This window comes from Pteropus medius, unplaced genomic scaffold (assembly GCF_902729225.1).
Source record: "Pteropus medius unplaced genomic scaffold, Ma_sr-lr_union100, whole genome shotgun sequence".
Taxonomy (NCBI): Eukaryota; Metazoa; Chordata; class Mammalia; order Chiroptera; family Pteropodidae; genus Pteropus; species Pteropus medius.
The window spans coordinates 11,784,363-11,810,490 of NW_024342473.1; the positions used below are offsets into that span (position 1 = coordinate 11,784,363).

Consider the following 26,128-nt stretch of genomic DNA (forward strand, 5'->3'; position numbering starts at 1 on the left):
AGTTAGCAGGTTCCCAGCAGTGTTTCCTCAGTCCAACTTTGCCCCTCAGCTCCTCCCACCCCAGGAACTTTGAGGAGGCAGAATCTGAGAGGAGGGGGAGCTGACAGAAGCCCTGCATGACCAGGCCCAGATTGGGGAAGGGACCTATCAAAAGTCTCCCAGTAAATCAGAGGAAGAGCCAGGCTGCTTCCTGGAGGGGGTGGCCTTCTGGAAAGCAAAGAGCCTCCTTGTATTTATTAGGGTTTTTATGCCTGAATCTGTGTCCTTGTACCTCGTTCTGTGACTTACCTCATACTTCCCTCACATTCCCCTAGGGCACCTGCATTTCCTGAGTTCCCAGGGAATGATGGTCTTTGAGGGGCTAGAGAGTCTCTATGCCAGACACCGGACAAATGCTATTATCAAGAGACCAGAAAGAGGAGAAGCTTTAGGCTGCTGTGAGGTCTGGGGAGATGGCATGACTGTCTGACAGGGAGTCCATGCCGGCATTCCCAAGGCCCCAGGCTGAGGGGCATCACACTAGAAGAGTATGCAGACAGGGGATGGGAGAAAGGGGGCCCAAGGAGGAAAATACTAGAAAGCTTCAAGATGAGTGGTCCTAGGACTGGGCAACTTATTGCACAGCAATGGGCTTCGTGAGGTCAATGGCCCCTTCTCTCTCTTAATCGCTTCTTGAGTCTTTGGGCAAATTCTTGGTGGCTCCCGCTTCAAAATATATTCGGCCCTTATCTCTTAGTGACACTTATGGACATATTTGTGAATGATAGCTAGGATTTGCTTTAAAATAACCCAGTTTCCAGAAGGGGTGAACAATATTGGCTATGAGCCGATGATGGTTGAAGTGGGTGATGGGGACACAGAAGTTCCCTGTACTATCTGTACATGTTTGACATTTTCTATAATAAAAAGTTCATATATCCAGAACCAGCCATTTCTCTCCAGTTGCATGCCCACTGCCCTGGTCCTCTGGCCTAGATGGCTGCAATGACCTCGTAGGTCTGCCAACTTGGGCCATGCCCCTACAGCTTATTCTTGACACGGCCGCCAGAGGGAGCCTACTACAGCACAAGTCCTGGGCTCAAACTCTCTGGAGGCCCCACCTCAGAGTACCCTGGCCTCCAACTCCACTCCTTTTACCTCTCAGGCTCCTCTCCAGCCACACATCAGCCTCCCTCAGCCTCCTCCATGGCCCCTAGGGCCCTTTGTGCTGATTTAACCAGACCATCCACCCCTCATGACCCTCAGACATTGCAATATCACACAGGACATAATTATTCATTTTAAAATTGTCATTGTTTATCTGAATTCAAATCCAACTGAGCCTCCTGTATTATATCTAGCAACCTACCACTAACAGACTCAGAGCACCTACCAAAAGAACCTGTTGTCTTCTTAATGTCCCCAGTGCCCACTACACGAAGCCATCACCTCCTAGCAGACAGTTGCAAAAAAAGCACCCTCTGAGCTGATGAAGCTCCTTGCCCAGTTGCAAGGATTTCAGGCCCACTTACTTCGGTGGCAAGGTGACTTTTATAGTGTACAACCTTCTCAATCGTCCATGGCAGCCCTGCAGGCAGCTAGAGAAGCAGGTGCTTCCAGAATGAGAGATTAAGCCAGCCTTCCCGGCTCCTTCTCTCCCTGACAATGGGCAGAGACTGGGAGGGAGTGACCAAGGTCTCAGCTGGCAGTCCCCTCTGGGTGCTTTTGGATTTGTGCCCATCTGGGTTGGGTATGAATCCTTGCAGTGCCCTGTGGTGGTGGGTAGAGGGGCCCCATGCCAGGCGCCAGCTGCCCCCGTGGCCTGAGGGTGCCCACTCAAACCATTCCAAGTAAACATTTGACCAGCCTGGCCCCAGCCCTCATCCCACACCAACACTTGGCCCTTGTTCCTGGACAGGCCCTTCTGTGTCCCGTCCTTTGTGGCTGACATTTTAGCCAGACCCTGGAGGGGCTGGGGTGACCCGGTGCCCCGTCCTCATTCTGCAGACAGGCCCCAGGGAGGTGGTCCCTGCAGCGACGGGCACTCAGCGGGGGAGTCCCAGCAGACAGGCAGTCGCCAGGCTGGGCCAGCCACCCCCCTGAACACCCCACGTGGGCCCTGGGTCTGCGGAGCCCACGGTCTGAACTGTGGAGCCATAGGGCTGCCAGCTGACTCGGCTTTGTTCTAGGTCTGGAGTGGACTGAGGGTGGTTGAGGACTGTGGCTGCTCTTTGCTGAGAAGCCACAGATAACGCCTGCGATAGGGCCTGATAAAGCGCCTGTTGGAGGCTCCCTCCCAGACAAGCCCTGCTGATCCTACCAGCCACAAGGGCCCCAGCAGCCAAAGCCTGTCTCCAGAGGTCAGCTCCTCCCAGGGGCTTCAGCCCTTCTCTTCCAGAGGCTGGGGAACAGGTTGGCAGACCCCTCTCAAAAGTTCCTCGGGCCTCTGGGCCCAAGAGTGGAATAAACTAATCCTGATTTATTTCCTGGAAGAGAATGTGAAGGAATGTGCCTCTCTCAGTGGAATTCCAGACTGTGGCTCCTGGGGACTTAGGAGGGGAGGGCGGGAATCTCTTCCTAGAGCCCCTCAAATGACATCTTGAGTCACCTCTTTCCTATCACAAGAGCACACTCTATGCCAGGCTTTAGCATGGGCACAGGAGACACAGAAATAAATAAAACATGGTCCACGACCACAAGAGCTTCCAGGAAGAGGGTGCTGAAGATCTACCTGTCCTGACCAGACCCAGGCCACCACCCAGGTCTACAGATGGCCTGGCCTGGAGTAGGAGGTATATGAGGTAGTACCTAGCCAGCCGTGGGGGTCCTTGGGTGAGACTCAATGCCAAAGGGCTGTAGAGCTGAAAGCCACGAGCAAAGAGTCTCCAATCTGATGGAAGATGCCCTGGGGAAGATCCGTCTTTGGGGGCAGGTGTGGGGGGGGGAGGAGGAAGGAAGGTGCTGCAGCCAGGAAACACCTTTGCCAATGCAGAGAACAGGCATCATTTCAGTCAGGCCTCACGGTGCTCCCGCAGAGGCACGATTCAGGTGATGATTGAGCAGGTATGACTGCAGGCTGCAAAGAGATTCCCCCTCCGCAGCCAGCGCAGCCCTGCTCCCCACTTCACACCGACTTCACGGGCTCCCAGTTTAACCGCATTGAGAGTGCAGGATCCGGAGCTGGGGCTATCTGCCTTGTGCCGACCAGCCTGAATAAGGCCTTTACATATAGTAGACTGGGGTGATGATGGAGAGAAGATGGGAGGGCCCTGGGCCTGGAGTGAGTCCCAGCTCTGTTTCTCCTCACTGTGTGACCCAGGGCAGGCCTCTGGCCCTCTCTGAAGCCTGGGTTAGAGGCTTTCTCTGGTCTCCTGGGGATAGAAGCCCCAGTGAGAGTCCCTGTCTGAGGGCCAGTGTGCCTGGAAGGAGAAAGCCAGGGCTGCCTCCCACCCCAAGATGGGGAATGTCTCTCCTGGCTCTACTTGGAGTACTGTAGAGAGTGGAGACCTAGGTTTCCTGTGTCTGTGGACCCAGGAGCTAGCTGCCTTTCAGCCATGCAGGGACCTGACACAGTTTCACAGATAGGCCTCTGGCTCATAAAGGAAGAGTCTTAGTTCCCAGGTGTACAGGTTTCAAGAGAGGCCTCCTGCCCTCCACTGCCCTTCAGCCAGCTCCCTCCGAAACCTGTGCAACCACACAGCCTCAGCCCAAGTGGTCCTCACTAACACACAACACGCGCGCGCGCGCGCACTCTCTCTCTCTCTCTCTCTCCCCAGAATTAACCCTTCCTTCCATGGCACTCTCTCATCTGATGTCTTCACCCCTGCCAGAGCAGTTCTTATTCATTCATTCCTCTCTCGAAGATCTACTATCCTTTGTGCCAGGTACTAGGGCCCAGGGGTAAATAAAACAGACCCAGTTCCTGTCCTCCAGACGCTTACAGTCTTGTGGGGAAAGGCAGACCAATAAACTGATAACTACAAGTGAGTGATACAGGCATCGAAAAAAGAACAGGCTGTGAGAGAGGATCTGGGGTGGGGGACATAAGGTCAGCTATGGGAGGTCTTTCTGTGGAGGTGACATTGAAAATGACACCTGAAAGCTGGTGTGAAGGAAGAGATCAGTGTCTATACTAGTCCTGGGCTGGGTCACATTCACCTTTGGAATCTCCCTCAGGCCACCCCCACCTCACACCTAGATCTTGGTGCCAAGCCAAGATTGTGCAGGTTGAAAACAGGGACATCCTGTGATACTTCTATGGGGAGCAAGGGAAGGAGCGGCACAAAGGAAAGATGGATCTTAGATCGTGACCCCAAGATAGGAGGGGCTGAGGTGATGGGGTTCACCCTGTACAGTACCTGGCAGAGAAGCCCAGCCCCCCATGCCAAGTTAACAATAAAAGTGCTCTCTCCTTTAATACTATTGATGTCCTCCCTCTTCAGAGCAGAAGGGAACACACATCTAAGTCTTTGCTCAGGAGGGGTCTTGCCCCCATGGGCATGGGTGTGGGGAAAGGTGCTTGGCTGCAGCCCGGACCTGCAACCTCTGACTCTGCCCCCCACTCATGGTCTGGCCTGGCTCTGCGGCAGACTTCCTGTGTGGCTTTTGGGAAGTCACTCCTCTCTGAGCTTGGGACAGCGACTTTGGGACAGGGTGGAAAGGTGGAAGTGGTATAATCGCCCTCAACCAGTTGATCCTGGGAGCATTTTGGATGTGGGATAAGGGGGAGTTGAGGGGTGGGGCTCTGCCACTCCATTGACGAGTGAATCTCATGTCCTCAAGCCTCTCTCTGGGGAATCTTGCCCATCTGCAAAGAGAGGAGGTTGCTGTCAATGCCATCTTGTAGGCCCCAGGCCAGGAAATTTCACTTAGTGCACACCACTATGGGATCTCCACTGCACACCAGGCCTGTAGACCTGAGCACCAGCAAGTTGCCACATTTAATAATAAAAACAATAATTTTTTTTTTTAATCACAAAGCAAAGCAACCAAAAGCACAAGCCGAAAAATAAGGTACTGAGATAAAGCCCCTGCCAGGGCATTGGTCTAGAGCCCTCGGGCAAGGTGAGGTGGTAATGAGCCTGACCATGGTGGCCTGTAGGCACTGCTGCAACTCAGCCATCACAGCAGACAAACAAGGGCACCAATGTGCATCTGGTTACATGCTGGGCTGGCCCTTCAGAATGGGGGAAATTTAGAATTCCTGGGTAAGGAGGGGGAACCTATGGCCACAGATCTCCCCAAATGACTTTTCCCTTGAGGGATCTGAGAGATCGTTTTCAAAACGTGTGGCCCTAGGAATGATTCGACAGGTCCAAGAAGATTCCCACCTCCCCTCCACCTCTGCTTAGAATACATTCTTCATTCTCCACGGCCACTTGCTAGTCTGGGAAGCCTTTGCTGATTCATTTTACATCTCTGGGTCTCAGTTTCTTCCTTCTGTAAAATGGATAGAACCTGGCCATGAAGTACAGTGAAGAAACAGCCCTAGATCGAAGGTTTGCTGGCATGAATTATCATACCCCAGGACTGCTGTGTGTTCTGCCCTCTTTGGGCTTCAGATTCCCCATGTGTCGAATGAAGGAGTATGGCAGAACTATCTCCAAGGACTGAAACCTCTCCTCAGGTGCAAATGAAGTGACCCCCTGTCTTTTCCCAAGGAAGGCAAGTTTAGCCAGGAAGTCAGAGAGGAGGAACCAAGGGATGGGAAGAGGGAACTTCACCAATGTCATAGCTTTGCCTTGACCTGGACTAGCTAGAAGTTTCCTCTCTGAACTCCCATTAAATGCCTGGCTGACTCTTGGACAATCTAGTTCGGGTTGGTAGAAGCAGAGTGGAGGGAGCTGTGTACCACTTCTTCTCTCTTATAAATAGAGCTCTGAATCCCAGAGGGTGACCAACACCAGACCACAACTAGGAACTGGTTCCCAGAGTTTGTCCAAGCTGTTCAGAGGTCTGCCACTTGTCTCCCCCTCACCACCAAGTTGGGGGTGGTTAAGTCCACTTTTCACTCCAAGTCAGAGATAAACCCAATTTTCAGATGAAGAAAACCAAGGTCTTCCTAGGGATCCCACAGACCATTCATTTGGGCACATAAGTACACCCAAGTCTGAGCTTACAACCTGTCAGTGTCACCTCATTGAGGTCTCACACAAACCTATAAGGAACATACAATTATTCTCCCGATTGACAGAAGAACTATCAGAGAGGTTGAATGACTTGAGCGAGGTCAAGAAGCTAGTGAGTAGCAGGGCCAAGATCTAAAACCAAGTCTGTCTGACTCCAGTTCTGTTATTTATGCTTCCTTCCTGGGGTTGGTGGAGAAAGGGGAGTGATCTTGAACTTTAGGAGCCCAGGAGCCTGAGAGATTAATTCTGCCAGCAAGGGTTGGAGAGGAGGAGCCAGGGCCTTTGAACCTGCCATTTGCTTTATCTAAAAGGCCTTCCCCTAGATAATTGCCTTACTCACTGCCACCCTTCATTCAGGTCTTAGCTCAAAGAGCACTTTTCTATGGACCACTGAGTCGAAAATAAAACAACCTCTCCTGCTCCCTTTTCCCTAACCCTCTATTTTTCTTGCTAAACCTATCGCCATCTGAAGCACTGTCTTATCTGGTGTATTTATTTGTTTATTGTTGGTCTCCTCTTAGAATGTAAGGTTTTATCTGTCTTATTCATCACAATAATCGGAGGCCTAACACAGTGCCTGGCACACAGTTAGATGTGCAACCAATGTTTATAGACAGAAGGCATGAATGCCTAAATGTCTTTTTCCCTAGTAAATGAAAGTAGCCATGGAGGAGAGGGCTGACCCAAGCACATCTCATTTCTTCTGTAGCTGTTATTAACCAATTTCACAGATGGAGGAACTGAGGCTCCCCTAGCATCAAGAGCCCATGGATGGTGAGTGACAGATTAATCCCTCCGTTAGGGCTGGGGCACGCAATCCCATAGCAGTGTGGCTCCAAGCCCAGTGCGCCTTCTAAGAGCAGGAGCAGGGCCCAGAAAGGGGAAGGGGTGCCGAAGGCCCACAGAACCCTCGCAGCGCACGCTCTGTCCACGGCCGCACCCTGGGCTGCGCCAGGCCCAAACGCCTTGCGCCCCGCCCTGCGCCCGGCGCCTCCTCGCGGTCCCACCCGCCGAGCACGGCCCCTGCGGCCACGGCTCCTGCCCCCGCAGGGCCGGCCGAGTGGTAATGACCGACGAACCGGCCACGGGTCGCTCGTGACCCCCAGACTCCGGGCGCCCGCAGGCCTCGCGGGTCAGCGGGAACCGGCAATTTCCCGGCTGCCCGGCCCGCGCCCGCTCTGTACTTAGCCTGATGACGGGTTCCCGCGGCCCTAATGGCGGGGCGGGCGGCGGGCGAAGCCGGCCCAGCCGGTCCCGTGCTCGGCTCTCAGGCGGCCGCCGGGCCTGTGTCATCCACCAGGAATTTCTGTTTTCCCCTCCGCGGGGCTGGAAGAAAAAACAATAATTAGGTCACTGGGCAGGCGGCAGAGAGGGTGTGGGACAGCCCAGTGGCGCCCTGTTGGGCAGGGAAAGGGTCTGGAAGGATGATGGGGAGGAGAGGCCCCCGCAGTGCTCCTTGTCCCCTTCCTGCCCTCCCCACCATGCCAGCTGATGAAAACAAAGGCAGCCTTGACCCTGCCCGCCGTTAAGTCATGGGTTCATTCATCCCAAGCACTTATCGGGCACCTCTTGTGTGCCAAATTCTGTGCGAGGCACTGGGGACTGAGCATTGAACAAAAGAGAAGGAAGCACTTGGTAGAAAAGACCTGACAAGCAGCTGATATACAGTGGGAAGACCATTGCATGGGACAGAGGAATTTCAGGGGACTGCTTGCCCAGAGAAGGGGTGAGGAGGAGTTAGGGAAGGCTTCCTCAAGGAAATGACACCTGCCCAGAGGCCTGAAAGAGGAATGAAGATTGACCAGGCCACGTGGAGGAGGCAGGAAGTATATGGGGTATGGAAGGAGCAGCATGTGCAAAGGCTTGGAAGTAAGGGGACCACGCATATTACAAGAACTGAGAGTAGAGAAGCATCAAGTGAACTTTTAATTCTGAATGCAATGCCACTGATTAAAGACATATTTTTGATCCCATGAATCCCCTAAACACAAACCAGCTACTTTATCTGGTGCTCAACTGAAAATACAGCCACCTGTTTCTACACTGGAGAAACACTGTTATGGACTTACTGAGAGGTCCTAGGTCTGAATACTGTACCTAACTAGCAGTTTAAGGGATTTTCAAGGGCCATTTGTACTTAGCATATTTCTCACCTTTCACTCTGACCTTGGGACAACTCCCTGGGAAAGACAGGAAGCTGGAGCAACTGTATCTGGCTGCAGTGCTCAAAGTATGAGCTATAAGACTAGGGGGGTGGGCAGGTTTGGAACATAAAGGGTCTTATGAGTCCCCACAGGGAGTTTAGACTTTATCTTAAGAGAAATAGCAATGGCTTAAAGCTCCTATTATGTGCAAACACAGAGCTAAGTGTTTTACATACAACATCTCACTAAGCTCGGTGACAATCTAGTGAGAATGTTTTTTAGTTCCATTTTACACAAATGGCCAGGGGGGTTATTTGCCCCAGGTCACCTGCTAATAAGGCATAATAATAAACAGAACTGAAAAGTGCTAGACTCTATCCTGGGACCTGTAGTGAGAAAGAGGGCAGCTCTATCCCCACTCTCGAAGAGCTCGTTGACTGCTGGGGGACATGCATGTGTGATATATTGGTCAGAACCATGTCAAACTAGAGTTTATTTCTCTCCCCTCCGACAACCCAGAGGTAGATTGCTCAGGACTGGAATGGTGATCCCACTCCATGATGTAGTCCAGGCACCCAGGCACCTTCCCCTTGTTGCTCTGCCATCTCAGTATGTCCAGGTTGGCACACCTCCACGTCCTCATTCTGGAAGAGGAAAGGGGAGTGAGGGAACGTGTGTGTTCTCCGTAGGGAACATCACTTCTACATCTTCATCTATATCTGTATCTGCAGCTCTCTCTGTATCTGTAGCCAAATTTACATCCACATATGAGTCTATGCCTATATCGATAGATCCACCAATCGCCCAGTACCTAAAGCATCAACTTTAAAGATAGAAGCTTTAGTGCCAAAAGGTAAAATACAACGATGGATGAAACTAGTCCCTGTTGGCAAAGCCTGGAAACAGAATACATTACAGCAGAGATAATCATTTCACTTCCTATTAGCATCCTATTGGTCGTTTTCTTAACAAAAATATTCCTGCATATAATACTTGATTTACCTGAACAAAATAAAATACTTTAAGTATGGTTATGATAAAAAAGAAATTAAGTTTTTTCAAAAACTGTTTCCTTGTAAAATTGAAGTGTGTCAATTTATATCTGTGGTTTTTATGGGTCAGCAAATATGGGAGCTGCTGGGCAAATAGTTGCAAAGATGAACAAGACAGGGCAGTGTCCTCCATGGTTCTTTCAACCATGCCTCACTCCCTCAAAGGAGACTATGCCTACACAGGCACTTGGGGACACTAAATTTCCCCCAGTTCTTGCTTTGGGGACCATCAGGAGAGTGATGGTAGTCTAGAGCATGGATTCTCAAAGCGTGGTCCTCTACCAGTCACCTCAGCAACACCTGAAATTATCTGAAATGCAAATTCTCAGGCCCCACCCAGGCCTACAAAATCAGAAACTCTGAGGGTGGGGCCCAGCCTCCTGTGTTTTCACAAGCCCTCCAAATGACTCTGATATAAGCTGAAGTTTGAGGAGCACTGGCCTAGAGCCCTGCACACTGAGCTGAGAGTCAGAAAACCTTGGGTTCTAATCCTGAATCTGGTAGTCCCAGGCTCTGTGACTTTGGACAAGTCAGGCCCCTCCCTGGGCCTCTGAGTGTTTAGGTATAAACTAGCAGGGTTGGCTCTAGGAGTTTGAGGGGAGCCTCCCTGGCTCAGGCAGTCCATGATCTCCCCACCTGATTGCTGGGAGTGGGGCCTGGCCCTTGAAGCAGGAAATGGTGCCTTCTTTGGAGGGAGATACTCTCATACCAATGGATTCTGGTGACAAGAATGTGGGAAGGGCAGTCACATTGGACTCCCTTGAGTGTCCTGGCCTGGGGTGAGGCCCCAGCAATCCTGCCCATACATGGGCTTTCTGCAGTCTGAGAAGAAGGATGAGAGTTCTCTGTGCACATCTGGGCCAGCCGCACATCTGGATCTGGTGAGGTTATGTCACCAATTTTTCTGCCTGAGCCCAAGCCCCAAAAAGCTGTCAGTCCCAGGTTCCAGCTAGAAGTGGAAACTGCTCAACCTCTGAGCTCAACAGGGGATGGATCTGTATCCAGGCTCACTCACATGCTTGTTGCCAGGATTTGGTACCTCACATGTACTGGACTGCATATTTCAGTACCCCACTAGCCTTGCTGGCCTTACTGGCTATTGGCCAGAGGCCTTCCTCAGCTCCTTGCCACATGGGCCTCTCTATTGGGCAGCTCACAACATGGCAGCTTGGCTTCACTCAAAGAGAGCAACAGGGTACCTAAGATGAAAGCCAGAGTCTTTTTGTACCTTAATATGAGAAGTGACATTCCATCGCTTTTAACAGATGCTGCATTACGTTTGTTAGAAGTGGTCACTATGTCCAGCCCACACTGACAAGAGGGGATTACACAAGGACGTTAATACCAGGAGGCAGGAATGGGGGTTGAATGTAGGGGTATGCGGGGAGGGTTAGCTCAGAAGCTCCCTACCACACCTGCAAAGCCTAGTTCCAAGCAAAGCCCTAAGATGGAAGGAGCTCTAAATGGAGGAAGATTCTAGGAGAGGCAAGAAAAATGTGTTGCCTTATGGAGAATCTCCTAAGATAGGGTCCCCAGAGCCTGCCCCCCCTGATTTTTATCTTTACCGCAGGGCCTGTCTGATGGTGGGGGGTTATTTGCAGCTAGCAAGAGCTGCATTCCAGGGCTGGGTACTTAACATTCCAGAGGAGCTCTCAGCTAATTATTGCCTTGCCTGGCCCAGGCCTGGACCACCCTGCTCCCCTGAGCTCCCATGCTTTGGCCAGAGGATTCTCGTGGTTTCGTTCCTGGGTCATATGGAAAGGCCCAGGTCACACAGCAAGGAGTTGGTCGCATTGTAGGAGCTGGAGTCCAAGTCCTTTTACCCACCGCTGTGGTCAAGGGACAGATGTAGCGGAAGCCTTGGAGCTGAGCCTCCTGGAGGTGAGGTGGACTAAAGCAGACCTCAGCAAATGGCTGCTTCTCTGACCCTCCATTTCCTCACCTGCAAAAAGGGGAACTTTCCCAACATCTTATAACATGTGACAAAGATTCTCTCTTTGATCAAACTTCAGACAGGCTCCCCTGAGCCCATTTTTCAACTAGACCTAGTCTTTGGGCCTTGTCTTGGGCCTGCATAGCCCAGTTTTAGCAAGAATCCTGTCAGTTTAGTGAGAATCCCCACACCTAGATATCTTATCACTCCGGCCTGCCTTCAGCAAGAATCCTGTTAAGGTGGTTTAGTAAGAATCCCCCTTACCCTTGATGTTACCTCTTAGTAATTTTCCATCCACTGACCCCCTCCTTCTGCTCGTTGGCTATAAATCCCCAACTGTCTTTGCTGTATCCAGAGCCCAGTCTCTCCCCACTATTGTGATAATCTTGACATCTATCGTAATACTCCTGAATTAAGTCTTCCTTATATACTGTTCTAACAAGTGTCAGGATAATTTTTTTCTTTAACATATGCATCCTATTACATATATTTCAGTCCCTTCACTGTGCAAAGGAATCCCAGGAGGCACAATATTTCCACTGCTCTTTGGGTGGTGAAAGGGGAGTGAGTGTAGGCTTGGGATGGGCAGCCCTTTGTCCCAACACCAGGAACAAGCAAAGGACTTGGACTGCAGGCAGCCTTGGGCCTGAGAAAGTCCAGCGGGGCCAGAATTCTCAAGACGCCCTTCCAGCCTACTCCTGCTCTCATGGCTGGGCCTGCTCAGCTCTAGGACCTTTAGAGCAAGCACAAAGGGCTAAGAGAGCAAGATGGCATGAGAGAGGCCCTCTGACACATGTCAGGGGAACAGTGGGGCAGAGGCAGGAATTGTATAGGGCCTTGAAAGCCGAGTAGCACTGAGCACATGAAAATGGAGGCAGGGAATTTCCAGTGAAGGCACAAGCCTGGCAGAGGCATGGTGGCATGGGGAGATGCAGGGCCCAAAGGATGGGATAGCACATAAATGGGAGATGCTTGTGGTGCTGAGGATCATGCGAGGCTGCTGCATCCCTCTACTGCCTGGGGCTCAGTGTCAGGGTCCTGCAGCAAGAGCCACAGGCAGGATCCCAGGCTTTCCTCCACCCAGGGGTGATGCTCACCTGCTTCTTCCCTTTCCTAAGCACTCAATTCCTGGGTTTCCCACAACCTCCCTCAAAGAATAGGACTCTATTATAAATATAAATTGTGTAACTTGTTAAAATAGGTTCACATACACATAGCACGAGCTGAAAAATTCTCCCTCCTTTCCCATTCCCTTAGCCCCTGCCTCCCATCCTCCCCGTCTGAGGGAACTTTTGCTGGTTCAAGTACACATGCATTTTCTTCTTATAGAAATAGTAGCTTACTGCATTTACAGTAGTGCATCTTGCTTCTTTCACTTATTGTTATATCTTGGATTATTCCATACCAACCCATGTCATTTTTTTTGATACCTGCGTAATTTTCTATTACACGAACATAACAACATGTATTTAGTCTCCAAAATGGCAACACATTCGTATTGCCACCTAAACTTCTGTCAATAAGCATATGTAAAATGTCTACTACGGCTCAGGCATGCAGTACAACCTAGAGATACAAGGGTGGTTGTGACCTGGTCTGTGCGAATGGGAGCTTCCAGGTTCACGGAGGCAACAGACTGACTAGTGCATTGCAGAGTGGAATAAGGGTTACGGATTCCAGGAAAGGATGCTTCTTCCATGGGCTTGAAGAGAGGTAGGTCTTTGAGCACTGAAGTGGGCTTTCTTAGAAGGGTATGTTGCATTAGTGACAGGAAAGGGAAGGATGGCATTCTAGGCCAAGGGAACTGTGTGATAGATTGGAGGACGGGGACAATCTATGTGTGTTGTGTAATCAATGAGGGTCCAGGGCATGTGGACAGAGGTAGAGATGAGGCTGTTTGGAGCATGAGTCTATGGAAGTCTTGAATTTCAGGGAGATGGCTGTGGCCTGATTCCTCCTTTTCTCCAAGAGCCTTCCCCGAGTCCACCTCCTGTGGGATAGGGGGCTCAAGAGATGGGTTGGAAGGAAAACAGGTCCTCTAGGGAGGACGGGTCCTCTAGGGAAGAGGCAGCTCTAGGCCAGAAGGAGTAGTGGCTTGTGATTATTTAGGTCTGCCCTGTGCTGGATACTTAATTTAATTTAATTTTTGTTACATTTATTTTACCTCTGAACCATTGGAAAGTTAGTTGTAGACATCATGGCATTTTCCCCTCAGTATTTCAGCAACTCTCTTTTTAAAATGAGGATACTGTCTATGGCCATGCTACCCTGAATAAGTCTAATCCTGTCTGATCTTGGAAGCTAAGCAGGGTCAGGCCTGGTTAGTACTTGGATGGAAGACCACCTAGGAAGACCAGGTGCTATAGGCGTAAAAAATTGAAAAATAAGAGATTGTAAGCTGACAAGGTCCTTGCAATCTGTGAGGTCAACCAAGGGTTGCCTCGCCTAAAAAATAAAAGAAATTTAAAAAAATAAATAAATATATAGATGAATAAAAATGAGGACGCTTTTTCCTACACAATCTCTATACAGTGATGACATTCAGAAAATTTAACATATTCATGCTATTATCTCATGTACTGTCCATATGCAAATTTTCTTGATTGTCTCAATAATGTCCTTTAGCACGTCCTCATCCTGCTTAGGAACCCATCAAGGATTTTTTTTGCGTCTCCTTTAATATAGAATCATTCTCCAGACTTTTTCTTTCTTGCTTTCATGCCATTGGCATTTTTGAAAAGTCCAGGCCATGTGATTTGCACAGTGTCACTCTATTTGATTTATTTCCTCGTGACTAGATTCAGGTTCAATGTTTTCAGCAAGATCCTTGGTGTAGTGTTTTTCTCAGATGGGTTTTCCCTACTACTAGTGACATTAAATTGGGGGAAGGGTGTCTGCCAGTTTTTTTTCCATTGTAATGCATTAGTCTTTTAATATTCACCTCCACTTCATTTTTGCAGATGAATGGCCAGGTCCTCTGCTATTTTCCCTGGCACCCCATGGCTTCACATGGCTCAGCTAATGTTAGATCTCTCTCCATCTGACTCTCCAAGGCTAATTGCCTACCCCTAGGGGGGATGAAGGCCAAACTTATCCCGTGTCTCAGCTTTGTCCTGCATGGCTATTCAACGGAGAACTCATCCAAGGGCTCCAGCCAGAGTTCTGAGGAGGGACCATGGCAAAGTGGGTGTCAGGGAGATAGAGGAAAGAAGGTTACAGCCACCCGAGCCCTGAAAGTCTCCTGGAGGGGGTAGGTTATGTTCGGGGCCTGGGGGAGCACCATTTCTGCCTCAGGCTGTCCGAACCCATGACTCATAGGCAGGCTTCAGAGCTGTGGCAGGACATGATGTCAGCCTCCTCTACCAGCCAGCCTGGTCTAGGGGCTCAGCCAGGCCCTGGCTGGGCTCCCCAAAGAGACCACCTCCAGTCCAGTACTGAAAACATAAAGCCCAACCAGCTTTGCTCTTTCTCGAGATGTACGAATCTATTTAATAGAACAGAGTCGAATAAGCCCAGGGAATCATAGGCTCTACAACAAGGCCTAACAGATCCCCCAGGCTGGTGACTTCCAATGCAGCCCCTAAAGCAAGATGGGTAAGCACACAGGAAGACTGCTACTCAGCCTCCAGAATCAGCCAGCCCAGGCTCAATTTCCCATCACCTGTGTAACTCTAGGCAGGTTGCTTATCCTCTCTGGGCCTCAGTTTTCTCATCTGTCAAGTGGAAATAATAATAATACTTACCGTACAGAGTCACCATAAAGATTGAATGAAATAATGCAGGTAAAGCTGCTGGCTCAGGGAGTGGCAGTCATACAAAACTAAATCTCATTGTGCTTTTCTTTATATTAGGTACGACTATTTTAGTTACAGCAGAAACTCACCTAAAGTAGCTATAGCAAATAAAAGTAAATGTTGTGGAAAGTGGGGAAAAGGGAGTTATCGAAAGGAGTCTGGGGGACCTCCTAGAATTCCAGACCAGGACCCAGTTGGCCTCAGGAAAAGGTGCAATCAGGGCTGTGAGCCCTGTGGGTGCCCAGCTGGACTCCCTCCTTCTCTTACCTTGCTGTTCTCTGCTTTCTCTTCCTCCTGCTCTCACAGGTCCAGTTCCATCCATTCCTCCAGTCAGCGGTGGAAAGCAAGGCTGTCAACAGCTCCGAGGTCGGTGTGGCCTCTGCATGTGAAGACAACCAGCTTTAGCTGAAGTCTTTTGGTTCCAAGTCCAAATTCTTCTCAGAAGACACTGATTGGCTCAGCTTGGGTCAGGTGCTCACCACCTGGAAAGAATAAACGTGGTAAATCCTACTAAAAGCCTGTGGCTAGTGACAGTGGGGAGCAGTTCCCACAAAGGGGGTGATGCTATGCAAAAAAAAAAAAACAGTAGGCATCTCTTGCATGTTTTTGGTTCTACCCATCCAATCAGACCCTGGACCACCACCACCCCTCCACCTTCCATCCTGAAGAAAAGCAGAAGGGCACTCCTCTCTTCCAGGCTGGCTGATTTTATATACTTGTAGAAAAATATAGCCTCCCTTCCCCCAACACATCCAGAGCAGAAACCAAATCACAAAGCCTCTAATGTGCAGTTCTGCTTCTTAGTACGGGTGCTCTGAGTACAGTGTGTAAAAACACTGCATTTGAATTGGGTGGGCACACACACACACCTGAAAGCTGCTACCCCCTGAGCCACTCTCCACATTGATTGCCTGCCTGGTCCCTCTGAGTGTGTGAACAGTGGGTCCTACATGGTTGAGGGTTCATTCTAGCACTTTGGCCTTCTAGCCATCAAGGCTCATTGAGTACTGGCCTAGTTGGAGAGGCCAGGCTGATGGCTAGAATCTGCTAGAAGCTCTGACCAAGGACTGGGCCTACTGAAGCCAAAGAATATGAAAGTCTGGGAGGTGAGGGAAGGGGTCGCAAGTGGTCAAGGGCAGCTCTCTGAGAAGCTAAGGCCCCCCACAGGACCTTGTAGGCCAGGCATTACTTACTGCCTGTTGAAAGCCCAGAGCTGTAAAGATTCAGAAGAGATGTCACCTGGTGGGAGTCCTTTCTTTCAGAAGTCTCCACAGTAACAGGTATGCACGCACAGCACCTGAGCTCTCGCAAAGGCCTTTCCCATCCATCATCTGTAATCCTCAGTACACCTGTAAGAAGCAGACTGCCACTTTACAGACGGGGAAAACTGAGGCTTCAAGTCACACAGCATGTCCAAAGCTAAGCTGGAGTTCCGTGCCAAGACCTTGTGCCAGGTGAATCTCCCACTCTTCTGCCTCCAAACCCAGAGTGGGGGCTCGGAGTGCAGCCTTGCTTTCCATTGCGTGCTCCAAGATCCCTTTTCCTCACCAGCATTGACTGCATGGCCCTAGTCCACCACAACCAGCTTATTCGTGCAATGTGATCTGTAGGTGCACATGGGCCCTCATCCCTCAAGCATCTAGCTGTCAGGCCTCAGACTCCCAGAACTGGCAGGACAGCTCTTTTCAAAGGCCCACTAAGAGCCCCACCTCCTGGCCTTTGTTTCAGCATTCCCCTGGCCTGGGATGCCCTCTCAGACCCCTGCTCCGGCTGTCTAGACCTAGGTCAGAAGCCTGATGATAGCTCTGGCCCTTCTCTCTGTGGCCCCTCCACTCAGCAGCCCCATCTCCTCAGCAATCACCAGCTCCTCAAGGTCAGAGAGCCACCCTGGCATTTCATTTTCTCCCATAAGGGCACTAGTAGGACGGAGTTTCCAAAGCAACAGGAGAGTTAGGAATGGGATATGTCTGCCTGGTGAGAGGCTGGTCTAAAGGCAAGTCCACAGAAGTAGCCAAGCTGAACCTCAAGGGAGAAGAGTGAAGATCCTTGAAGGCTGTATGGAGACAGAACCAGCCATTCCAAATGCTTCAAGTACACAAGCTATTCCTTCTACAGGGAACATCTTTCCTAGCATCTATCTTTAGTGTGCATACTTGGCCAGTTATGACCTCTAGTGTCTGTTCCCCAAGTCCTCCTCAGTAACAGAACCCCCAGTTCTTAGCTAGCTGGTCACATGGCCACCCAAAATAAAGAATATGCTTCCCAGTCCCATTTGCAGTTAGGTTGGCCATGGGATGAAGCCTTGACAATAGCTTGTAAGTACAGTGTACAACTTTCAGGAGTATCCTTAAAAAGATAGGGTTGCTGGAGCTCTGGCAACTACCTTGCACCAGGAAGAAGCATGGATAGGAGGCCTCCTATCTTGGGGCAACAAGGTAGGAACAGCCTGGGTGCCTGTCACCGTGGATCACCTTATGAGCCATGGGCTCCTAAGAAATCACCACCAGATTTCTACTTGAGCTAGAAATAAGCTTCTATCTGGTTTAAGCGAATGTTGTTTTTCTATTTACATTTTCTTGTTTTGTGGTGGTGGTGGTTGTCGCTTTTACTCAGAGCCCGATATAAACCCAACTGAAAAAGCCAGCGAAAACCTTATTAGTCTTGAAAACACAGCTCAATTGTCACCTCCCTCAGGAAGCCTTCCTAATTCCCAGGCAGAATAAACTACTCCCAGACTTGACCATTCGCCTATTTTTATTGATAGCCCTCTGTTTTATACCTTACCTATTTAGGTGTCATCTATACCTCTAGTTTGTGATACTGTGAGCTCCTTCAGGTCAAGAACACTAAAACATCCAGCTCAGAACCTCTGGGATCTGGTAATGGTTAGTGGTAGAGGAAGAGGAGGGGAAAGAGGAATGGAACAATAGGTAATATTTATTAAGAGCTTATGATGAATAAGGCACTATTTTATGAATTTGTATGTATTACCTCATTTAATCCTCATAGGAACTCTATAACATAAGCACAAGCATTAACTTCATTTTACAGATGAGGAAAGTGAGGCACAGAGTAAGTAAGTTGCTCAAGGTCAAAGGGCTAGAAATTGGCAGAGCTGGAATTTAAATCCCAGGAGTCTGACTCCAGAGTCCAAGCTCTTAGCCTGTCATTCTTTTCATAGGGGCTCCATTAGTTTGTCTTAGAGTGCCTTCAAAATAGGATGTGGGGGGACCACACAACTCTCTTCTCCTTCCTCAGCAAGAATAAAACAGGAGGAAAGCCCTCGCCAGTTGTCTGGCAACCATAGGAACCAGGGCTCAGGGCCTTCGAAGAAGGACTCAGAACCTAGGCATCTGCCAGGCCCCCTGTTTCAGTTATCTCCACTGTGTGACATACCAACCTGCAACTTAGTGGCTTGAAATAACAGTGATTTACTACTTCTCATAGTTTTATGGGCCAGCTGGGTGGACTCTCTGCTCCATGTGGGATCAGCATGACTGTGACCAGCTGGGAGCTCAGCTGGGCTGAACCATCCAAGGGGAACCCCTCACATGCCTGCGTTACTGCTCCTTAATGCTCCTCCGTGTGGCCTGTCTTTCCACATGGTTCCTCATCAGTCTCTAGTCCATCCAAGCTTTTTTCCATGACAGCTGGCTTGAAAGAGAGAAAGAGAGAGAGAGAGAGAGAGAGAGAGAGAGAGAAAAAGAAAGGAAGAGAGAGAAGCAGAAGGCCCTAGGCCCTTTAAGACTAGACCTGGAACTGGCACAGAGTTACTTCTGCCTCATTTTCTTCTTCAAAGAAAGCCACAAGGCCAGTCAAGATTCAAGAGGAGGGGAAACAGGTTCTCCTCTTGCTGGGAGGAGCATCATGTGGGTTCAGGTAGGGAGAAATTGCTGGCAACCACCTTTGGAGAAAATGTGCTATCCTACCTCACAAGATTTTAAGAATGGGTCCAGAAGGACATGGCACCTGGGCAGATTGGTACAGGATAGATAAGATTCCCCCGTGTCAGACAGACTGGTTTCAATCCTGCCTGGGCCACATCCTAACTATGTGGCCCTAGGAAGGCAGCCTCACCTCTCTGAGTCTCTAAGTCTCAGGGACACTAACCTCACAGGGCATAGTAAGGATTTAAGGCAGTGAAGGATGGGAGGTCTCTGAGAGGGGACATGGCATCCCAAGGTCACAGCCTCAGTACATGGTGACATGGCTTTGGAACCTAATCAGGTTCCAAAGGTCATGGCCTCCCCAGCTTCAAAGGCCTATCCTAGAGAAGCTTTAGAAATGGATTCCTTGGCTGTAATGCTAGGGAAGGCTCTGGTGATACACAAGTTCCAACCATCCTTGTTCTAGAGAAAAACTGTCGAGGTGGGTCTGGATTTCCATGTGGAGGATAAGCAAAACCTCCACGGAGATCAGAATAGAGCAGGGAAGTGGGAGTGGAGCACGAAGGATGGACCCAATGTGCAGGACTTGGCACATGATTAGATGAAAGAACAAAAATCAACCGTCCTTGTCTCAGTTGGTCCGAACTGTTATAATAAAATATCATAGACTAGGGGACTTAAAACCAAAAGAAATTCATTTCTGTTTTGAAGGCTGAAAGTCTGAGATCAGGGTGCCAGCATGGCCAGGCTCTGATGAGGGCCTTCTTCTGGCTTACAGACCGTCAACTTCTCACTGTATCCCCAGATGGCAGAGAGTGAGACAGCTCTTTGGGGCATAAACAAATGGTTGAGAGGAAGGACTAAAGAGGACATGGATGGAGACCCAGCTGGGCATTTGGCAGGAGTAGAAAAAGCTTCATTATCTTTGGCTAGGGTGACCTGACTATTTCAAAGTCCATTACCAAATCCAATCTCTTTCTAACCACAAATCTTAAATTTACAGGGAATCTACTCTAGCTACTCCCATACCCAATGCCAACAATGTACCCTTCTCCTAGGGGTTGATCATGGAGGGCAGCAGCCTGCTCTGCATTCCCATACTTTGGAGTCCTGAAGCCGGAGGTCTCTCCATCCCCAACAGTGGGAAGGATCACATAACCAATCCCACTGTGACTTCTCTTACCTCTCACAACACCCCACTAGGGAGCCAACACAGTTGTTGTTTCCATTTCATAGAGGAAACAAGGCTGCTTAGTGACCAAGCATGTCAGTTCTGTGCCCAACAGAAATAACCAAATAACCAGTTGAGTACCCCATGTGAATGAACACTGAGCAGAACCAACGCCTGGAGATCTATTGCCCTTCCTAAGCCTTCACCTCAAACTGGAAGGACCAGCAGAGATGGTCTCAGCACCAGTTTCTGCCCTTAAGAGTCATGTCAGCTACACAAAAATTAACTCAGAATGGATTTGAGTTGAATGTAAGACCAGAAACCATAAAATATATGGGCAGTAAGTTCCTTGACATCGGTCTTAGCAACATTTTCTTTAATTCAACTCCAACAGCAATGGAAATAAAAGCAAAATAAACAAATGGGACTACATCAAACTAAAAGGCCCAAACAGCAAAGGAAACTATCAACAAAACAAAAAGGCAACCCACCGAATGGAAAAAGGTATTTGCAAATTATATATCCAATAAGGGGTTAATATGCAAAATATATAAAGAATCATGCAACTCAATAACAACAATAAAAAATACTACTGGATTTAAAAATAGGCAGAGAATCTGAATAGACATTTTTCTAAAGCAGACATACAGATGGCCAAGAGGAACATGAAAAGATTCTCAACATCACTAATCATCAGGGGGATACAAATCAAAACCACAGTGAGTTATCACCTCACACCTGTTAGAATGGCTATTGTCAAAAAGACATGGAATAACAGTGTTGAAGAGGATGTGGAGAAAAGGGAACCCTTGTGCACTGTTGGTGGGAATATAAATCGGTGCAGCCGCTATAGGAAACAGAATGGAGTTTCCTCAAAAAATGAAGAATAGAACTACCATATGATCCAGCGATTCTGGGTATTTATTAGAAGAAAACAAAACACTAATGTGAAAAGATATATGCACCCTTACGTTCATTGCAGCATTATTTACAATAGCCAAAATATGGAAATAACCTAGGTGTCCATCGACAGATGAATGGAAAAAGAAGATGTGATATATATATATATAATGAAATACTACTTAGACATAAAAAAGAAAGATGAAATCTGTGACAGCATAGATGAACCTTGAGGGTATTATGCTAAGCGAAGTAAGTCAGGTAGAGAAAGACAAATAGCACATGGTTTCGCTCCTATATAAAATCTAAAAACAAAACAAAACAAACTCACAGATGTAGACAACAGACTGGTGGTAAGCAAGGGTGAAAAGAGGGCAAAATGGGTAAAAGGGGTCAATTATATGGTGATGGATGGAAGCTAGACTTTTGATGGTGAGCACAATGGAGTAAATAGATGTCAAATTATAATGTTGCACACCTGAAACTTATATAACGTTATAAACCAGTGTTATCTCAATTAAAAAAAAAATCATATCAGCAGTGATCAAAGGGCCCACCTGACCATCACTTAAGCCCGGAAGTGCTGCACTCACAAAACAAGCTGACTGGCCATCCCCAAGGGGTGTCTCAATTATTTTTGCTGACCACAGTGCTGATGCGCAGTTATGATGGTCTTGGATTATTTAGAAATGGGAACTGAGGGTCTAATCAATGTCATTTGGGAGTAACACTGACTTGCTTCTACTGAGTCTTGGTCTGGCCCTTTTATGTGAGTCTTTAGCATGCCCCCAGGTGAGGCTTATTATTTCCACTGGGCAGATGGGAACCTGAGTCTGGAGTTATTAAATTATTGATCCAAAATTATCCAATGGTAAGTGATAGAAGCTGAGATATCTTAACTGGCAGTGACTTTGGGATCATCTCCCACTCATTTGTGCAAACTTAGTTGCTTAGTCTACCCTGGGGATGGGGAGGGGCAGGGTGTTGTTCTTTTTCTATGGACTTTTTCTTCAAGGACTTGTCTGGCAGACATAAGACTTTCAAAATATGCGATCACATTAAGGGGAAGATAGAATGGCTCCTTGGTGGATGTCTAGTTCTCATATGGGGTTCCAGTCTCCTCTCTACAGGCCCCTGGACTTTGCTCCCATCCTCTGGTATTAGGAAGCCCACTGCCTCTGAGTTCACTTCTCCATTCCAGATGAGCATGCTGAACTTGCCCTCCTTGAGGCTCCCAGACACTGTCCTAAGTGGGGAGGCAAAAGTGTTTTATAGAGCAGAAGCCTTCAACTTGTCTCTCATTTTCTGAGGCTGCTCGCCTCTCTCCTCCCAGGGAGATCATATGTGCTCATGTAATGGAGCTGTGGTTTCCATTCAGGCTCTGAAGCCACACTCCATGGAGTTTCAAATATCCTCAAGGCTTCTGAAGAGGAAGACTGCTGAGCATGTCTGGGGAAAGGGCTGCATGTGGTCTCCGTTAACCAGTAGCTGTCACTGCCTCGAACTTTGTTAGGAATCAGGGCTAGACCAGGGGGACCTCAAGGGAGAACTCTGTAGGAGAGGGCTCAGCTCCCTGCTGGCCTTTCTCTACCCATCCTAGCCCCTTCCCTCAGGACCAAAACGCTGAGAAGGCCCTTCAAGACATTCAGGTCAGATGTCCCGTTTCTTAGAGCAGAAGCTGAAGTGAGGTGGTGCAGGCAGTTTAGTGGCAGGACCATGAAGCATTTGGGGCTTCTGACACCATTCAAGAGTTCTTTCCACTGACCCATGCCAGATGCTTAAAATCTGACAAGTCCAGGGCATGGCCTTCTCCCAGGAGGCTTACACTGCCCCGCAGCTTCTTCCTCTGTCCCTCAAGCTGCCTCAAGATGCCACAGACAGGCGGCTGATGGCAGCCAGCCACCTAGAAGGAAGCAGAAACCAGCATTAGGGATTCACATGACTTTGAGATGAGGTGAGGAAAACACCAATGCTGCAAGGAGAAGAAATGATTCATAGAAGGCATGAATTCCCAAGCCAAGAACAGAATGAGTGTTTCTCAAAACACACGCTTTTGACCTGTAAAAGCTTCCCCCACACCCCAGGCCTATCTTTGCACACTAGGTTCAGCCTGCATTGCCTGAGCTCCTAGCCTGAGCCTGGTGCTTCTCCCACCTGGCCCATGTGTCATTCCAGTGGGCCCTCACAGCAGTCCCATTTTATAAAGGAGAGCACTGGGCCTCTCTTCTCTCAACACAGACCCTATGCTTGGGTGGGGAGTCTGGCCACTTCTCTACACTTCTGAGCCTGAGCCAGGGCATATGGAGCTCCTCTCCTGAGATATGCTAGTCCTGCTTCCTGGTATTCCCCCAGAAATTTGTCCTGGAGCTCCATCCAGGGTCAGCTGAGCTAGGGGCAGAGACCAGAATGGTTATGATCTGATTTTGTTTGCATGCTTGTTCTTTGGCCCCCAAGAAGCCTTCACAACAAAGTATTATGTAAACAAGAAAGAAAACAGGTATATTTTAAGAGCTGAGTCTTCTCCCACTTCCCCAAGCACACCCAAAAAAGAAAGTGAGAGAAAGAAAGAAAGAAAAAGAGAGAGAATGAGAAAGGAAGAAAAGAAGGAAAGAAAGAAAGAGTGGAAGGAAGGAATAGCTGAAGGAATAGGGAAGGAAGCTAGAAGGAAGGAAGGAATGGGAAGAAGGAGGGAGGGGGGAGGGAGGGAAGGAAGAGAACGAAGGACGGAAAAAATAAATGAAAATTTTCCAAAACTCATGAAAGCACAGAATAGAGAATAGGGAATCAGGAAATAATGATATTACTCAGTTCAAATTACATCTCGGGAGTATAAAATGATGGGGGCCCCCTGCTCCAACACAGGATCTTTTTTAAAAAGTCCTCGGGGCGCATAACCCAACTTAACATTAATTCTCTAAACTTTTGGCTATGTATTTTAAATTTTTTATTTATTATGCTTCTGAAATAAAGTTAGAAATGTTGAGAGAATTGAGAAAGTGAATTGCCAATACACCTACAATCGTACTGCAATCAAACATGCACATACACCAATGTACACATGCACACGTAGACACACAATCATATATACACAATTCAGTATATTTCTTTTTTCACTTTGCAACAGACCTACAGACCTGCTCTTTCTGTTATTGATTTCTAGTTTTATTTCTTTGTGATCTGAGAGCATATTTTGTATGACTTTTTATTCAATTTGTTAAGATGGGTTATATGTCCCAGTATGTGATCTATCTTGGCGAATGTTCCATGAGAACTTGAAAAGAAATGTGTATTTTGCTGTTGGATGATGTATTCTATAAATTAGTTCCAGTAGATTGATGGAGCTGTTTAGTTCAACTACGTCCTTACTGATTTTCTGCCTGCAGAATCTGTTGATTACTGATAGGGGGATGTTGAAGTCTTCAAATATAATAATGGTTTTATCTATTTTTCCTTGCAGTTCTGTCAGTGTTTGGCCTCATGTGCTTTAATGTTCTCTTGTTAGATGCATACACATTAAGGATTGTTATATCTTCTTGGAGATTTTATCTTTTTGTCATTATGTAATGCCCCCACTTTATCCCTGAGCTTTATCCCTGATAACTTTCCTTGTTTTGAATTCTGCCTTTTCTGAAATCAGTGTAGCTACTCAAGCCTTCTCTGATTAGTATTAGCACGGTATATCTTTCTCCATCCCTTTACTTTTAATCTATCTGTGTCATTTTTAAAGTGGGTTTCTTATAAACAACAGATAGTAGAGTGCTGTTCTATAATCTCTCTAGTAGTCTCTGTTTTTTAATTGGTGTATTTACGCCATTCACATTTAAGCTGATTACTAATATATTTAGATTTATACCTACCATGTTTATAACTGTTTTTTATATGTTGCACTTGTTTTTTTTTTTTCTCTTCTTGTCCTGCCTTACCTGGTTTCCTATGATTTCATTGTCTCCCCTCTCTTAGCATGTCAATTAAATTTCTTTAAAAAAAATTGTTTTTAGTTGTCGCCCTAATGTTTGCAATATATAACTAATCTAAGTCCACTTTCAGTAACACTATATGTTTCATGGTACCTTAGAGCAGAATTTTTCCAATTCCTCCTTCCCATTGCTTATAACATTGCCAGTAGTCATTTCACTTTTATCCACATGTTATAATCACCAAATACTTTTTTTATTATATTTTTGCTATTATTATTTTGATCAGTTAACTATTAGATCAATTAAAAATAAAAAAATAAAAGATTTTATCTTTATTAATCCTTCTCTGATATTCTTCCTTTCTTTATGTACATCCAAGTTCCTGATCTACATCATTTTCTTTCTCTCCAAAGAATTCTTTTTAACATTTCTTGGAAGTCAGGCCTACTAGTGACAAATTCTCTCAACTTTTGTTTGTTTGAGAAAGATTTTACTTCATTTTCAAATATAATTTTGCTGGATACAGAATTCTAGGGTGATGGGTACTTTTCTTTCAATACTTTAAAATTTTCATTCCATTCTCTTCTTTACATGATTTCTGAAGAGAAGTCTGATATAATTCTTATTCTTATTCCCCTGTGGGTAAAATGTATTTTTCCTCTGACTTCTTTCAAAATTTTCTTTGCTTTTGGTTTTCTGAGGTTTGAACATGATGTGCTTAGGAGTAGGTATTTTTGTATTCATCCTGTTCGGTATCAATGAGCTTCCTAAATCTATGGTTTGATGTCTGTCGTTGAATTTTTTTTAATTCCCAGCCATTATTACTTTAAATATTTCTTCTGCTTCTTCTCATTCTTCTTCCTCTGATATTCCCATTATACATATGCTATACCTTTTGTAATTGTCCCACACTTCTTGGATATTCTGTTCCTTTTTTAAAATTATTTTTTTCTCTTTACATTTCAGTTTGGAAAGTTTACTGATATACTTTCATGCTCACTGATTCTTTCCTTGGCCATGTCCAGTCTACTGATGAAACTATCAAAGGCATTTTTCATTTTTGTTACAATGTTTTTGATTTTTCACATTTCCTTTTGAGTTTTTGAGTTTGCCTCTCTCTGTTTATACTACCCATGTGTTTTTGCATATTATTTACTTTTTCCATTGGAATATTAATTATAGTTATTTTAAATCACTTATTTAATTCCAAAAATATTTGGATA

At 47.3% G+C, this 26,128-nt stretch overlaps 1 long non-coding RNA gene and 1 pseudogene across 1 annotated transcript; both read left to right on the forward strand.

Annotated features, from left to right (window-relative positions):
• The first annotated feature begins 9,806 nt into the window (after positions 1 to 9,806).
• On the forward strand, positions 9,807 to 15,540 carry LOC120604488 (uncharacterized). The gene is made up of 2 exons (XR_005653361.1): positions 9,807 to 10,184; positions 15,337 to 15,540. It is a non-coding gene; the product is annotated as an uncharacterized LOC120604488 (long non-coding RNA).
• On the forward strand, positions 13,487 to 13,605 carry LOC120604635 (uncharacterized; annotated as a pseudogene).
• Positions 15,541 to 26,128: the final 10,588 nt, after the last annotated feature.